The sequence below is a fragment of the Artemia franciscana genome, chromosome 18, assembly GCF_032884065.1.
Source record: "Artemia franciscana chromosome 18, ASM3288406v1, whole genome shotgun sequence".
Taxonomy (NCBI): Eukaryota; Metazoa; Arthropoda; class Branchiopoda; order Anostraca; family Artemiidae; genus Artemia; species Artemia franciscana.
Window position 1 is genome coordinate 1,068,917 of NC_088880.1, and position 18,428 is coordinate 1,087,344.

Sequence of the window (18,428 nt, forward strand, 5' to 3'; positions counted from 1 at the left end):
AGCATATCAGGTTTTTATAGAAGGGATGGCCGTAGAGACTTCAAAGTAGACTCCATTCGATTAGAAATCAGAAATTCTAGTGCTCTTTTTGAGAGTCAAACGTAACCGGAGAGCAACTAGTCACCCAAGGCCATTTCCCCCTAATACATCCGATCAAATTTCGAGATAGCCATTTTGTTACAAATAGGTCATTCAAATACTGATCTATATTAATTACTAAAGTAGGAAAACAGTCTTCCGTTTCTCCTTCTATTTTTTTCTTTTAATGGTGTATGTTTATTTATGTGTTTGTGCTGTTGCATTGGTGATTTCTTTTTTCATTGCAACATAAACTTTTGGATCAACAAAAACCTCCAAAGCCCGAGAAGGGGTAGTAAGTTATGTCCCAGAGGCATATAAGGTTTCAAACAGTTCGTGGTAACGAACTGTAAGTAAAAGCGACTCGGCTCAATAGTAACTGAAACTCTAAAACGGAATTTTAATATCAATAGATACACCAAGTAATCAAGTTATTATGTTGATTCTAAAAATATAGTATTCATCGAGTTTACTGTTACCCATCAAAAGTTACGAACCTGAGGAGACTTGGCTGATTTTTGAAATAGGAGGGAAACACTCCCTAAAATTAAAGGAATTTTTAATGAAAATCACGTCATCAAATTCAGCGTACCAGAGAACCCTGCTGCTGAAGTTTGAAGCTCCTATCTGCAAAAATGTAGAACTCTGCTATTTTTACCAGAAAGCAGATCAAAGATGCGCTTAAATTTTTTTCGGGATTGATTGGATCGAAATAATGGTTCTGGAAGATCGGGATAAGGTGCACTATAACGGAAATTAAAAGTTCTATTGCCCTTTTAAGCAATCAAAAAGATTGGAGTGGGCTCCCCCACGACATTTTCCCCCAAAATTATCTGATCGAAATTCTGAGGTAGCCATTTCCTTTAGTTTAGTTGAACGATTAATTAATTATGTCTTTAGGTTAAAATGACCCCCACGGTCCGTGGGGAGAGGCCTCTAAGTTATAAAATTTGCCCATTGTTTACGTATAGTATTTGCTATTGGGAAGTAAACAGACTTTTTTTTTGGGGGGGGGGGGGTGTACTTAGAGTGGATTTCTATTGAGAGAACCTTCTTTGGAGAGATAATTTTTTTGGGGGGGAGGGGGTAGGATATTCCAGGGGAAAGTTACACTGAAGGGATTTGACATAATTACTATGTGGAATTCTTTTTAAATGTACTACATTCTCTTTCCCAAATTTTCACGTGGATTTGTTCCCGGGGCTTTTTTTTCCAAAATCCAAGGGCTTTTTTCTGCGTATTTAATAAATGGAACATAATTTCCATGGAAGGGGACATCTCTGGAGTGATTGAGAAACCAATTAGAGATTAAAGCCTTCAAATGAAAGAAGGTTATGGAAAATTTTTCAGGCTGAATTGTCTGCAAGCTTTTATACAGGGAGGGGGATTCTCAGTGAGAATGGAACTGGCTGGAGGGAGTTTGATAGAGGAGGGGGTGCACTTTACGTTGAGTGAAGTTTCCACGGAGAAGTTTTCCATGAGATAATCGGGTTATATTTAATATAGGGTGAGCAGGTTTACCGGAATTATTTGAAAAGAGAGCAGAAATTATTCCATATATGAAGGGTTTCCCCCTCATACCTTGCTCTGCACGCTAAAGATTGACTGTTTGTTCCAATTCTTATGAGCGTCTACTGAAACATGGGGCCGTTTAACTAGGGGGCATTCGTTCGCATACGGGACAAATCTGCTAAAATTAATATACGAATTTATTTTAATTTTTCATACATGGTGAGCCAAATTCCAAATTGTGTTAGTTGAAAAACGTTCAGAAATCAAATAAAAAAACAAGTTTTTTAACTAAAGTAAGGAGCGACATTAGTACTTAAAACGAAAAGAAGTTATTCCGTATATCAAATGGGCTGCCCCCTCCTCAACGCCTCCTTCTTTACGACAAAGTTTTTATTGTCATAAAAAGTAGATTTGTGACAGAGTCAAAATTTAGCGTAAAGAGTAAGGCACTGAGGAGGGAAGAGTCTCTTTCATATTCGGAATAATTTCTTTTCATTTTAAGTTTTAAAAATGGTTCCGCAATAAAGATCTATTATTCTCATAGAATGATGCTTACATTTTTAATAAAGCAGTTACATAAAGTGTGTTAAATTTACACTAAATCTTTGATTGTTGAGGGGGGTGGTGGTGGAGCTAGTTATGATGGGTATTTCCATATGGAGACTGTAACTACGTCCCATATAATGAGCCAATGCTTATTTGACGAAGTAGGGCACATATATTTACCAAAAGGGTCACTTCTAATAGCTACAAAATTAGACACTTTTTTAGTTAAATCTTACGTGAAATGCACTGAAAAATATAACTTATCTATGCGTTAAATGAAAGGAACTGATAACTTTTTTTCCTACAGTAAACAAAAATAAATAAAACAAGGAGCATTTTGATTATAATAATGAATTATTGTGATATTCTCCCCCCACATAGGGGGTATGCAGTTCTTTTTAAACCATATTTTTCAATTATGAATGACTTATTAAAGTTGAATTTAAAAAGAGGTGCTATGTTGAAACTAGAAATATGTTCTTGTTTCAGAATGTTTTGCTTATTATGTTTAAACTTTGCTATATAAAACTTTTGTATCTCAAGTGGGAAACAGGTGGGAAGAATAGATTTTCTTTATTATATTATAGAAAAAATAAAACACAAAGAAAATATTTACGGTTTCCGATATTTGTTAGCTCAAAATTTTCCGTCAAATATCCCAGTTTTGGCGTATCCCCCTTAGTAAGATCGAATACGAGGCACCTTTAATCTCTATTAAATTTGAAATTCCACTTAGAGCAAAGAAGCAGAGCATGGAATTTTCAAATCGGCGTATGTTTCCTACGTTTGGGCCCCGTTATGGTGGGTAGGGCTCAAAGGCGTTATTTCTAAAAGATAAATCCCAAACTTCTTAAATGCTCACATGTTTTTATATATTTTAACGTATTTTAACCATAAACATCCTTCTCATGAAAACTAATTATCAACTTTCTTAAATAATCAAATAAATCTTGAAAAACTAAAATTTCATTTCTATGTAAGGGAAATTATTACAAATGCCCCCTCCCCCTAATAGGAAGAGGGCATTGGATGAGGAGGCAACAACCAGCACCCTGGAATGATAATACGGGGCCTCTTCTGTGATACCCAAGCAAATCAGGGAGAACACGGTCCATTCCGCACTACAAGGCCAAGATGCGGGGCCCTCTCCCCCAGCATGCAAGATGGAGCTGCCACCCCTAGTATAAGTGCAAATCATAGATATTTCTCGAAAAGTTTATTTATTAGCGGTAAAAAACTTGATGTTTTTCAGCCCGATGAATCCACTCTTTTAGAGGTTAACAAAGAAAAAACAACTATGATCTCAGGGGCCATGTTCGATACATGTGAGAGGGTTTTAATGATATTTCCCCATCCTGAGAAAAAGTTTTCTTTTCAGCTTAATGAAGGGAAAATACCAGGGACCTTTCTCGATAATTTTGAGGGTTTTTGAGAAGCACCCTTACCCCCCAAAGAAATTGAATTTTTACCATACTTCAACCGTAAAAACAAATTTTTGTTCGAGATAGGTATTTCAGACAATTAGAATATTGATTGCCCAAGACTAGCCTAAGTATTTGAACAATATTTTAGTGGTGTTTTACTGTTGAAAGGGGGCCTGGCTCTAAGAAGGGGGTTTAAGGATCCTAATCCATAGATTAATAATAGGTTTCTTTTCAGCTTAATAATGGACATCTTTTGAGCTTAGTATTGTTTTTTTACAGCCTAAAATAAGTGTTCCAAAGGATAGCAATTGTTACTCTTTTTTCCTTGGCACACCTGAGATGCTAGCATGGATTGGGGATTTACTGACCTATTTCTTTGGGAGCAGAATGGAGCATATGAAAACAATGGACATAACCTCCCTCTCTTTATGTATTTTAAGACTCGTAATTTCAATAGAGAGGGAATTATGTAAGAGATAAAACATCTTTTTAAGAAATGCAAAGAATGAGTATTATTTAAACCGTTTGAAGATTAAGGAAGGTAATATAAAAGATACTTGGGGAATTGTCCGTGAAGTGATAGGATGTGAAAAAAAAGATATGTGTATAACCAATTTAAAAACTAGTAATAGAATTATTCATGATAAATTGGAAATAGCAAATTACATGGGTGATTATTTTTCGAAAATTGGTAGTGTTATACAGAATGAAGTGTCTAGAGGTGGTTGTGCCGTCAACATTAACGTAAATCCTTCAAGCATGCAGAATGGGTTTGAATTTGTACCATGTAATGTAGAAGAAGTTGAAAAAATTGTTTGTAGCCTTAAATCAAATTCTTCTGGTGTAGATGGATTGAACCTAAAGGCTTTTAATTATGTGTCGGTGTATCTTTTACCGGTACTGGTTCATTTAATTAATCTCTCAATGGTTAAAGGGCATTTCCCGTCGGAACTGAAACGATCTAAAATCATACCTTTACATAAAGGTGGGGACCCCTCAGAACCCTGTAATTGGCGACCAATTTCCATTTTACCTTTATTTAGTAAAATTTATGAAAAAGTTATTTATAAACGATTGTATGATTTTTTGGATTCGAAGAAAATTTTGTATAATGGACAGTTTGGTTTCAGAAGTAAACATTCCACTAGTCATGCAGTACACCATCTTTTAAGTTTTGTTGATAATACATTTGAAAATAATATGATTCCTTTAACTGTTTTTGTAGATTTCCGTAAGGCTTTTGACACTGTTGATTTTAATACTCTTCTTAGTAGACTAAGTGGGCTTGGGTTAGGTAGTACTTGTGTAAAGTGGTTTTCATCGTATTTGCATGGCCGGACTATCAAAGTTGCTTTATCAGATATATCAAGCAGAGAGTTCGGTGTTAAGTGTGGAGTGCCTCAAGGTTCCGTGCTGGGACCTCTACTTTATCTTATTTATGTTAATTCGTTGGCTTCACATGTTGGAGTTGAAGCGCTGACCTCTTTCGCGGACGACACTGCGATAACAGTAACTGGTAGTTGTTTGGTGCAGGTTGCACATAAGGCTAATTTGGCACTTGAACGTTTGCGCAGTTTTACAGTAGGTAGTTCCCTAGCAGTTAATGCATCTAAAACAAATTACATTATATTTAGTAGAACAGGTAGGTTACTTAATGATAATAATAACATTTTTTTTGGACATTTACCCATTAAACAAGTTTTTGAAATTAGGTATTTGGGGTTTTATTTAGATAATAATATTAGTTGGAAAAAGCATTGCAGTGTTATTGGTGCTAAAATGGCTAGGGGTCTAGGAATTTTGAGACGTGTAAAAAAAACTTTTCCGTTCAAGATTTTAAAAATCATTTATTTTTCCCTTGTTCATCCTTATATAGATTATGGTTGTGTTCATTGGGCTAGTAATTTCTTCTCTAATTATAAAAGGATCCAGATTTTGCAAAATAAAAGCATTCGATTGATTGCGGACATAAAAGAGCAGGTTGAATCCAAAACTACTGCTAGCTTTTCCCGGTGTAATGTTTTAAATGCTGGTCAGATTCGTGACTACCAGGCATCAATTTTTGTGTTCCAGAGCATGAAACATGTATGACCTGAGTATTTTCATGATTATTTTTCCATGAATTAGGAGTACCATAATTATGATATAAGAAATTCACAACTTTTAAGCCATGAACAAAGAAAAACAGTCAGATCATCATATGTGGTTCGGAATCTGGGGCCTTCTGTTTGGAATAGTCTGCCGGCTGGCATCAGGGAGTCTGTCACTTTATATGGGTTTAAAAATAAATTGAAAACGTTTTATTTAAGTAATAGGTTTTGAAGGGCAGAAGGTTTTTGATGTCTTTTTTTTGCAGTTTATTGATGTGGGGTGGGGACTGAATACCGGTAAATGATATTTAATATGATTATTTTGTTGTATTTTGTTCATGTGTATGTGTTGTTATTTTTTATATATAAGATAGGCTAGGTGGTTAATCATGAGATGTTATGTTTAGATATTTATTTATAAGATGTAAATCATAATATGAAATTGCAGCACAAGTCCTTAGGACTTTCTTTTTGCTGCAACAATTTATTAGTGTTGTCATTTTTTTATTTATGTTTGTATTGTGGATAAAATAAAACTTACCTACCTACCTACCTAAAAGGGGCAACATACCCCCATATATGAAATAATTTCTGGCTCTTAAATCCTTAGCTCGTAGAATGGGGTCACCGTATCGTAAGGATCACTTTGGGTCCATTTATGGTGTAGTACTTTCTGATTATTAAACCTATAGGTGGTAGTGTGGTCTCCGAATATCCAAGGGGTCACTTTGGGTCCATATATGGAACAATTTCTGGTCATTAAGCTTTTAGGTGGTAGTGTGGTCTCTCTTTTTCGAAGGGTGGCTTGTCCCTCCGAAGACATTTTCAGACTAATATTTTATTCTTTACAGCCAAATAAATTCTTTCTTCAGGAAATACAAATTGTTTCAGTGAATTTATAAGCTCTTATATTTTTCAGGTTCAAATACCATTATCTCAATGGAACTACAACCTCTATGAGGATATCGAGTCTTTAATGGAGTTGGAGCAGGCCCCAGAGAAAATTGAACTTGAAAGGGATTTTGTTGTGGGGTGAGCCCAAATAGTGTAGCTCCCTATTTTTGATCTAGACGCGTTTGTGCAGGACCTCGGCCTCGAGTAGGAATATGAATGGGTTGATCAACTACAAGAAAGGAGATCGAGAAAGTGCACGCCCTGCAAAGTGACAGTGATGAGGGGAAGCAGGACAAAGTGGAAGTGGTTCAGCCTCTATATTACCAGAATTTTATTAAGCCTATTCTGTTTTGCTCAATATTCGTATTTTTAGGGCAGACTTTGGCGACCCATTTAATACTCTTACAAGTGGTAGTAATTATACGGATCGAGATGACATATTACACTCCCATGTGGGGAAGATAGGGGCCTTTCTTGAACAAAAGATTTGGGAAGGGGGGTTATGTAGAGCGAGAAAGCAGCCATTGCACAGAAAATACTTTTTAAATAAAAAGTCGGGTGAGGTGTACTCGCATTATCTACAATCGAAGATGCAGACACTTCATCCGGACAACCACAATTCTTAGGCTGTTTTTTTTTAGACTGATTGGGTAGCATTGTTAGTAGGGTGAAAAACTATAATAAAAAAGCCAGAGGTTAGGTGGTTTTGTTTATGGAAAATTTAGATTTTTATTTAATGAAATTTAAAAGGGAATTGGTTTTAAGAGTTGAGAAGGGAAAGCGGGGCAAAATATAAAGGAGATTTTAGGGCGTTTGGAGGTGTTCAACGCTTCTCTTTTGCCACAGGGCTTCAGTGCTTGAAGTACTCTGTCCTCGTGGCAGGAGACAAACCCCCAAGAGATGATGTCACTAAGACACACTTGGACCATTTGGCATTTAATGTGGGTGGTGAGGGGGTTGAGTTTCTGAAGCAGAATCATGGTGAATGAGCATTGTCTCATGGTTAAAGGGGCAACATCCTGTAACAATTAAAGGGATTGATATTTTTGAGACGGCTTTTGAACATTCAAAAATTGAAGTTTCAGTGTTACATTATGATATAGAATATGAAGAGGATGAACTTAAAGATAAAAAGGTGGTAATATATTCAGTAAGGGCTCCATCCATTGACTTGGTGAAACACTGGGTATCGCTTCTTTACGAGCCCGCCGATTTAATCTGATGCAATTAGAATTATTTTAAGTCAAGGGAACAAGTAAACTTCATGTCATTATTGTCCAATGTTTGTATGAACTTTCCATATGAAGGTAAAATTAATAACATTACTTTGGGCACTGTAAGCGTTATGGGTACCTGTCCGTGTAGGGTGACGATGTCATCTTCCGTTTCAAGAATTTTTAGAATTCGCTCCTGCACAGCGACAAGGTGGATTTAGACATCTAAGATAAACTCATAAACCTGTGCAAACCATCAAACTCGAATCGTATCAAAGAATATAAAGCCATTGCAGTATCTTATGGGTAAAGAGACTCGAGTAATACCAGCCAATGGGTAGAGGTAATTGACACGGTAATTGGGGAAGATTGTGTTGGTGCAGCTATGGTTGCACTTACTAAAACAGAAGATAAGTCAATTTCACGGCTGCGCAACGTAAATTATCCAATGACTCTAACACTGGAGGACGATTTGGCAATTAAAAGAGATGTGTTGGATTTGTAAGAATAAATTTGTTGATGGTAGTGGGAAAATGTCAGTCCGTGACCATGACGATTTAAACAATCCTATTTTATCGGGGGGAGTAACTTTTGTTGACTGGTATATAAACCTTATAATTTAAATCTTGAGCAACAGTATTTTCTACCAGTTTGCATGCACAATTCCAACTATGATTTGAAATTCATTCTACCAGTGTTGGCACATTTGAAAAAAGGTGAAGATGTAGGTGGCGCTTGGGTAGATGGGTCTTTTTCTTATAAAAATATACCCAAATTATAGGAGAAGCTGTTGCTCTTAGAATTCAAATGTTCAACATTTGAAAATAGTAATACTGACTTGAATAAAATCCGTTTTAGATTCATATAGTTTTTTCCCCCAAATCTTTAAGTCAACTCATTCAAATACAAAAAAGCGATGATTTTAATAGTTTCCCCCTCCTCAAACAGCACTTTTCAAATGAAGAAATGTATGATTTATTAACGTGTAAGGTCTTATACCCGTATGAGTATTACAACTCCTCCTCGAGGCTACGTGATGAAAAATTTCCACCCATCGAAGCGTTTTATGATTCATTTCACGATCGTCAGTGCTCCACTGCCGATTATGAATTTGCTAAGAAAGTTTGGGCTAAGGGAGAGTGTAAAAATTGGAGGATTATTGTAAAGTGAACCTGGTTAGAGATATATGGATGTTGTTGGATATTGTCTGTAGAAACATGGGTAAAACCTACGAGGAATTTTGGTAATTTTTCAACTCCTCATACCGTGATGGATTTAATTCTTAAAATCAGTTACGAAAAATTGCTCTGATTACCGTCGTGGATCAGCACTTATTTCTAGATAGATCCATGCGGGGAGGGTATTTTTTCCATGGATATCGTTTCCTTCAAACTGATCCGACTGGACAATGCACCGGTGAAAAGTCAAATGTAGTTTTCTCTGGATATGAGCTCCCTCTATCCGTCGAAAATGGCTCACTTCTCTTTGCCGTGTGGGAATTACAAATGACTGGACAATGCTTCTGCTACAAATTTTCCTGATATTTACACTATAGAGAAGAATGGACGACAAGGATGGTTTTTCGAACTTGATGCTGAAATATCAGTAGAACTTCATGACGGGCTAAGGAATTTTGTTCTCCCGTGCATGAATAGACCGGTGGCTATGAATTCATTGAGACGGATCACGTTCTTTTGCGGTGGGTGCTGGCCAAAGGTTTCAATGTCAAAAAGATTCATAGAGCCCTCCAGTTCGATCAAAGGCACTATATGAAGACTTTTATTGACACCTTTGTCAGTAAACGATCTGAGACGAAAACAAAGGTCGAAAAAGAAATCTTCAAATCCATGTCAAATCGGCTTTGGTAAAGTGTGCGAGAATTTAACAAATATGAGTCGTTGTATTGTTGTGACCGACCAAGAAGAATGTGTCCGAATCTGTGCATGTTCGAATTTCACATCGTTCACGATCATAGACTCCAATGTGGTCCTTTTGCATAGAAATAGAACTGTAAAATCAAATAAAAACATTGCCGCTGGGAGTGCCATTTTATAAATTTCGGAGAAACTCATGTTGGAATTTTACTACAATACGGGTAAAGTCAGATGGCCGGAGGACGGACAAGTTCAATTTTTTATTGGGACACAGAATCATTGTTCTTAAAAGTTAAAAGTGAAAATTTATTATACGATTCGGAAAATAGTGAGCATATAAGCCCAGGAATGGACTACACCATCTGTAAAGTTTCTGCTATGTTCGTTTAACAAGCATTTATTTACAGAACTTTACAAGGCAGATATAGGTAATCAACTAAAGTAAAATGAATGGCACATAGCTGTTATTCGCGATCAGCGTATGACTCATAAAACAGGGAGAAATTTCAAAATAGAAACTTGCAAATAGAAACAAATTATCAAAAGACTGCATTCTCCTCCTCCTTAACATAATTCATACTATAAAACTGTGTTTGTTTTCTTTCTCTATCTGCTCTTCGCGGTTCTACTCGACTTCGCTCAACCTGATCTCTTTCGACCAACGCCCATTTAACCAAACTTTGCCAATCAGTATCAACTGGCAGATCTTTAATAGTATAATCCCGCTATTGATCAATATGGCACTTCCAAACAAGGTCATTAACTTTCATAAGATAAGTAATAGATGTGACACACTTCAAAGTAACACCTTGAACCCAAACTGGACGATCTGGGTTTGCATAGTCCCGAACCAGAACTGTGTCTCCTACGTTATATTGTCGCAGCCCTACAGTAGGTTTGCTTTTTTCCTTGTGATCTGTATTCGATGTACGCTTCAGTAGATCCAGTCTATTTCTTAGCTCTCTTCCGAAAAATAACCATGCTGGGGATATACCCGTAACAGAATGTGGAGTACCACGATAATATAAAAGAAAATTTGTAAGGATTACATTCAACGGTTCTTTTGAACTAGTAAATTTTTTGCTCTTTAAACGTGCGTACTGCGCGTTCTGCCACGCTGTTTGAATTTGGATGGTATGGCGGTGAGTGTAGAAGCTGTATCCCGTTTTTACGCATGAATTCAGTAAACTCAGTGCTTGTAAAACTTGTCTGGTTATCTGATACCAGTGTAACCGGAAAACCGTAGCGTGAAAAAATGGAACCTAACGCTTCAATACTCGCAGTGCTAGACATTGAATTCATAAGTACTACCTCGATCTATTTTGAAAATGTGTCCGTGACAATCATGAAAATTTTCCCAGAAAACGGACCAGAAAAATCAATATGTACTCGCTCCCACACTCGAGTTGCTCTTGGCCAAGGGGAGTTAAATATGGCAGGGCTACTCTGTTGTAGCTGACACGAAGAAGTGAAACCATTTTTTCTTCCGGTATGACTAAGTTGACGGTCAACCGTTTCTAACGTAATCATATACTTTTCTACACCGGTGAGTGTAGAAGCTGTATCCTGTTTTTACGCATGAATTCAGTAAACTCAGTGCTTGTAAAACTTGTCTGGTTATCTGATACCAGTGTAACCGGAAAACCGTAGCGTGAAAAAATGGAACCTAACGCTTCAATACTCGCAGTGCTAGACATTGAATTCATAAGTACTACTTCGATCTATTTTGAAAATGTGTCCGTGACAATCATGAAAATTTTCCCAGAAAACGGACCAGAAAAATCAATATGTACTCGCTCCCACACTCGAGTTGCTCTTGGCCAAGGGGAGTTAAATATGGCAGGGCTACTCTGTTGTAGCTGACATGAAGAAGTGAAACCATTTTTCTTCCGGTATGACTAAGTTGACGGTCAACCGTTTCTAACGTAATCATATACTTTCGCTAATATCGCGTCCTTTTCGGTGTATAAAGGTATCTGTCCAACTGTAATATATAAACACTCAGATGTAGCATGTAAAACAGAAGATTCGGTCGTCTCGGTGGGTTGATTTATTACCAACCTGGATAACGCACCTGCATTCATGTTTTCAGTAGACGGTTTGAATTTTATTTCATAAGTATATGCGGATAACGTGATTGCTTATCGTTGTATCCTGGACGTTGACAAAACTGGCAATCCCAATTTTCCCCGAAAATCAGCGTCAACGGCTTATTATCCGTGTACAAAATAAATTTCCTTCCAAACAAATAATAATGAAATTTTCTAAACCGAAAACTATTCCAAGAGCCTCACGCTCAATTTGCGAATAATGTGTCTAAGCTTTACTTAGAAATTAAGACGCGTAAGCAATTGGTCTTTCACTCCCGATGGGATATGCGTGAGATATTACAGCGGAAATACGTCGGTAATGCGTCAATAATGCGTCGGATAATGCATCGGTAGCTAAGATTACCGGCAACTGCGGGTTAAAATGTACCCACAAATTTTCCCCTTTTAAACTCTCTTTCAACTTTTGAAAAGTAGACTCGCATTTTCCTGACCAAAACCACACAACGCCAGATTTCAACAACTCATTCAAGGGATAGCATAAAGTCGCCATTTCAGGTATAAATTTCCGGTAATAATTCACCATTCCCATAAATGAAAGTAATTCATCCCTGTTTCTAGGCCTTGGCATATTCATAACAACTTCAAATTTCGGCGGATTCGGCTCAATACCCCTAGCTGACAACACGAAACCGAAATAGTCTACTTTATCAGTCAAAAATTCGCATTTGTCCGGAATCAAACGAATACCAAAATCGCGCAACTTATCAAGAACAGAACGTTAATTCTCTAAATGCTCAGAATCATTTTTCCCGGTATTCAATACATTGTCTACTATGTGAGCAGCGGGCAAACAAGACAAAATTTTGTCCAGGGTCTCTTGAAAAATAACACCACTTTCAGAAGTGCCAAAAGGCTAACGCTTGTAACAGTTTAGGCCTAAGGGAGTGTTTATAGTCACTAGCTCCTTTGACTCATCATCTAGCTCAATTTGCAGGTAAGCACCATTTAAGTCTAACTTAGAAAACTTTTGTCCCCCTTGCAAATTCGTGAAAATCTCTTCTGCCGTAGGCATGGGCTATTCCTTTGGTTTTAGAGACGGGTTGACTGTAGCTTTAAAGTCACTACAAATTCTTGCACTACCATTAGGTTTTTTACCGGTACAATCGGACTGGCCCAATCACTGTAATCGACCTTTTCCAACACTCCTATTTTTACAAGTCGGTTTAACTGCGATTCGACTTTTTCACGGATAGCCAACGGCACAACTCCAGCTTTAAAAAACTTTGGCCTGGCATCCGGTTTTAGATGCGCTTTCACCCCTTTCACTTTTCCCAAGTTTTCGGAAAACAGCTCACTGAATTCGTCCATAATTTGATATCAGGCATTTTTTTCAAAGCCTTAATCATATTCCAATCCAGTTTGATTTCCTGCAGCCAATTACTTCCAAACAACGATGGTCCATTTCCAGCAGCAGCAAATAACGGTAAAGTCTTACTTTGTTATTTGTACGTTACTTTAACATTAACTTCTCTGAGAATAGGGATGTCGTGGTCACCATGTGCAATCAGTTTCCGAACGCATTTTCTCAGTTTTATACTACTTAGACAATTACGGTAAGGCTGTTCTGAGATTAAGGACATGGCCGCGCCTGTATCTTGCTCAAAATCAAGCTTAGACTATCCTATCGTGAGTGTGACAATAATTATCGGTGACTCACCACATATAGAGAAAATATTCCAGTTATCCTCGTTCGTAGGGTGCTTCAAACCAGGTGCACTTGCCGAATCTGTTTTCTCCTGCTCGGATTTTTCAGTTTCCGCTACCTGGCGAACCTTGCACTTGCGTTTTTCTTTTCTGGCAACACTGTCAGGCTTGGATTGACATGCTGCTGAAATATGCCCTTTTTTCTGACATTTGCGGCATTCTGCGTTGCAGAAATAACAGTCACTGTGTTTGTGAGGTCCCTTTCCGCACCGGTAACATACAGCGTTCTCAGGCATCGCATTTGCTTTGGTGAATTTGTGAATTTTTGAGGCAACTCTATCCTTGATACTAATTGCTTCGAATTCTGCAGCCTCCACACTCGATGTGATCTCAATTGCTCTACTTAAGGTAAGATCATCTTCAGTCAAAAGTCTTTTCTGCATGCCACTGGATATAAGTCCACACACAAAACGGTCTCACAATGCTTGGCTCAAAAACTCGCTAAAATCGCAGATTTCAGCTTAGTGGTTCACTTCTGCCAGGTAAGTATTCACTGACTCACCCTGCCTTTGTGACCTTTGATGAAACTTGTAGCGCTCCGCAATCACAAGTTTTTCGGGCACAAATGTTCTTTCACTATCCTGACAATTTCAGCAAAACTTTTTTCCGACGGTTTTTCAGGTGCAACAAAATTTTTTATCAATGCGTATGTCTGCGCTCCACACGAAGTTAATAGAACGGCTCTCTTCTTTTCTTCTCTAGTGATATCATTTGCTATAAAAATGTTGCTCTAGTTGGTCCAAATAATCGGCGAAGTCACTATTTCAGATTTCGAAGTCACTAAGTCAGGTAATCAACTGAACTAAAATGAATGGCGCATAGCTGTTATTCGCGATCAGCGTATGACTCATACAACAGGGAGAAATCTCAAAATAGAAACGTGCACATAGAAACAAATACTGCAGTTTCAATTTAGCCTGAGATAGTGGAGCGACTTGATATTTAACGATGCGCTTGGAGGTCCGAAGGTGTACAGTGTGCGAACACACCATGATGATGTCAAAAAGGTTTGGGAAGGGATGCCATCATACTATATAAAGGAAAATTTTGATATGAGTATTTATAGGAGCTGTGTAGACAATAGTTCCAGGATTCTCTTTTTTAAAATTTAGAAATTACACAGTTCGAGTCGAGAAAAAAGCCATGTCAACCATATAGGACAAAGTCTATGTATTTGAAGATGGCATGAGAGTGCTACCACGCGGTCACTACCTTACTTCAGGTCGAAACGGAGGTGTAGAATATAGACGGCGTGTCAGTCTGGAGAAAGCTCAATAGTTGGTTGAAGGGGGGTTCGAACAGTCTCCAGCTCAGCAATGTGTTTTTTCTAGTCATTTTTATAAGTAGTGTTTATTTAGTTGTTTTTTTTTTCGTAAGGCGGAATCAATGTCTTAAAAAAGCTTAATATAATACTATTGTTTTACCAGTAATGTCGCGCCGGCTTGCCCCGACCCCACCTTCCGGTATTGCCCGGCCACCCCAACCGGCGGCATGTCGAAGTGTTTTTTAGTGTCAATGAAAATATATATTCAAGTGCCTATGGAAATTTGTTTAAAAAAGTTTGTAGTGTATTTATGTATTAAAGAAACTATGTAATATTTTGAGTATTTATTCAAGAGATTTAGGTTAAGTTCGGTTAGTTGTATTTTGACATTGGGGGAATATGTATCAACTTAAAACTCTATTTAAATCATTTCTTTGTGGACCTTCAATGTCTGGCAAAACAAAACTTTTAACGAAAATAATACAAAATCGTGATAAAATGTTTTTAGAAAATCTATTATTACTATAGTGTGTCGCAAGAGTCCTATGATAAAATAAGAAGTATTGTATCAGACATAAAACTCCTACGAAGACTTGACATGTTTAATATCATTGAACCAAACACGTGGTTGTTTATTGATGATTTAGCTGAATCTATTCAAGAATGGTGTCAAGAGATGTTACAGTTATTTACGGTCCGATCTTACCATGAAAAATTTCCGCAACTGTTGTTATCTACAATATATTTCATCAGAGTAAATGTATGAGAACACTTGCATTGAATTGTACTTACTATATCATCTATAGGGTTGTTCGCGATTCAAGTTCTCTTATAAAGTTTAAACAATCAATTATGTCCCGGTTAATCGAAAGTTTTACTCTCGACATACAGTCAAGCTACTAATAAACCTTATGGTTATATTCTATTGGATCTTAATCAAAAACATACCCGAAGTGTTAGGTATGGTCACGGATATTTTTGATATTGAAATCACTGCATATCTACCCGTGAATAGTATAAAAGATTATTAGTCGATATTATGACACTGAAGAAGCTACATGAAAATACACATTAATTTTCTGTTCTAGGTAATTCAAAACCACGGCTTAGGAAAGATATGCCTAAGCATGTTATTGACAATGAATTCATTAGTCTCCTATCTGACCTTTGCTTAAATTTAACCGCAGGGGACATTCAACAGTTAGAGGATGTTAGGCAACAGACAAAGCAACATCGTTCACTTGTACGTACCGTAGCTTTCAAAAAGAAAGGAAAAGATTTGAAAAGAAAACGGCTAGTTCAAGCGGGTGGTAGCTACTTTTCATTTTTACTGCTTATAATCACAAAGAGCACGTTGAAGATAATTTTGATAGGTCTATTAATAATGAAACAATTTCCGACAATGAGAAATTAGTTCTTCTCGTTTAATTTCTGTTCGTTTTGAGTGTTAATAATGCTGTTTACTTACATTTGAAAAAAAGGTTTTTTTTTACTTCTTGAAAGACCTAGTTATTACCTGAATGGCAAGATGTTACCGCTGCAGCATCGCTTCAGGATGAGTGGAGAGGTTCTATTGACGCCCTATGCCCCACTAATGCCTCCGGAGAAATTAAGATCTAAGGTAAGGTGATCGTTTTTTAAATAATACCAGTAAATCTAGCTCATCCTCTATGAGAAATTTTCTCTCCTTACGGGAAACTCCTCCGTGGCAAGTTTCTGCCTCGAAAAATACCCCCTCCCTTAAAATTCCTTTCGGACAATTTCATCCTCACTGATCCTCATCTTCTTTGAATATCATCCTCATCTTCCCCTCCTTAAATATTCTTGCAGACAATTAAGCCTGAAAAATTATCACAGGCATAATTTCATTTGAAAAAAATCTTTCTGATTTTTTTATCACTCTGGAAATACTCCCTTCCGTGGAAATCTTTTCCTGGAAATCAAAAAACGCAGAAAATTTCTCCCGGATTATTCCCCCAGAACATCTCCACATGTATAAGTGAAATATCAAAGAGAAAGTAAGACAGATGAAAAGAATTTCGTATAGGAATTCTGTCAAATACCCCCAGTAAAATTTTCCCTGAAAGTTCGCCCCAGGAAATTTACCTTCTCAAGTAAATTGCTCCCTTAAATATTATGAAAATTATATTATATTATGAAAATAAATAGAACTTGAACTTGAAAAATGCCTGTATACTTCCCAATAACAAATACTATACGTAAGCAATGGTCAAATTCTATAACTTAAAAACTTGTCCCCCGGGACTGTTTGGGCTAATATTATCTCTAAAGACATAGTTTTGGGACTTTTCAACTATGCTGAACAAAATGGCAACATTAAAGTTATGATCAAATGAATTTCGGGGAAAAGGGACACGGGAGGGTGGCTAGTTGCCCTCTAATATTTTTGGTCACATAAAAAGGGCACTGTAACCTTTAGTTTTCGTTCCAATGAGCCTTATCTCGTTTTAAGACCATTGGTTTGATACAACCATCTTTTGGGAAAAGAAAAACAAAAAAATAAACATGCTTTCGTGATCATCTTTCCGGAAAAAATACAGAATTCCAAATTTTTGCAGTTAGGATTCTGAAGGCTGTACAATATGGTTTTCTAATATACTGAGTCTGATGGCACGATTTACATAAGAATCTTATGACTTTTGGGGGGTGTTTCCCCCTTCTTTTAAAATTAGGCGAATATTGTCAGTTTCGGAGCCTTTTATACGTAACACTAAGCTTAATGAATCATATATATTTGGAACCAACATAATAAAATAATCTTTCTGACGTATCTATTGAGATTAATATTCTGTGTTTTAGAATTTTGGTTACTATTGAGCCGCGTCGCTTCTTACTTAGAGTTTGTTAACACGTGCTTTCTGATACAAGTAAAATAGAATCTATAAAGGGATCAATTTTTATTGCTGAGCCTTTTCAATTAAATTATCAAACAGTGCTGCAAAAGATAAGGAACTTTGCTGCTATTGAGAGAATAAGCACATAAAAAACCTTGAAACATTTATCAGTGGCCCAGGCACTCGCTCTCCCCTTAAATAAACCACTGTCTACTCTGTCTTTAAGCTCTTATTCTTATTTTCTGGTTATAATTCAACTTGGATAGCTATTTAAACAGTAATTTAACTAGTTAGTTCATTTAGCACACCAAAATTGACAAATCATTGGAAATATATAAGGCCAAATATAGACAGATCGGGCGCACGCCAATGCACAGATGCTACACGTTGGTAAGAAAACACACCACCAAATTTTTATCAGCACCATCGTATCCTTCATTGGCGATGCTTTCCCACTAAATCGGCGCAGTGTTGGCGTTTAGCCCTATATCTCCAAATTGCAGTTGTGAACTGTTTAACCAGCTTTAGAATCTTAATGTAAATTTTCCTACATAAACTAACTCAACATAAACAACAAGATTGCAATTTTCGTGCAGCGTTGCTACTCAAATGAAAATACGAACAAGGACCGTCTTTGTATAAAATATGACGAAAATGTTACAAGCCTAACCTTCATGTCACAGACAAAAGTAAATGATACAGATGTCTATGTTCTCCAGCTTACAATATTAAAAAAGGGTCTGGTATTTAGCACGTATTTAGGCTATATATAATGACATTCATGATTGCTAGAACTCTGAGAAACTGAGCATATACGAGCACAAGCAACAAATATTGGTTAACATAAAACTATTTTAGCTAT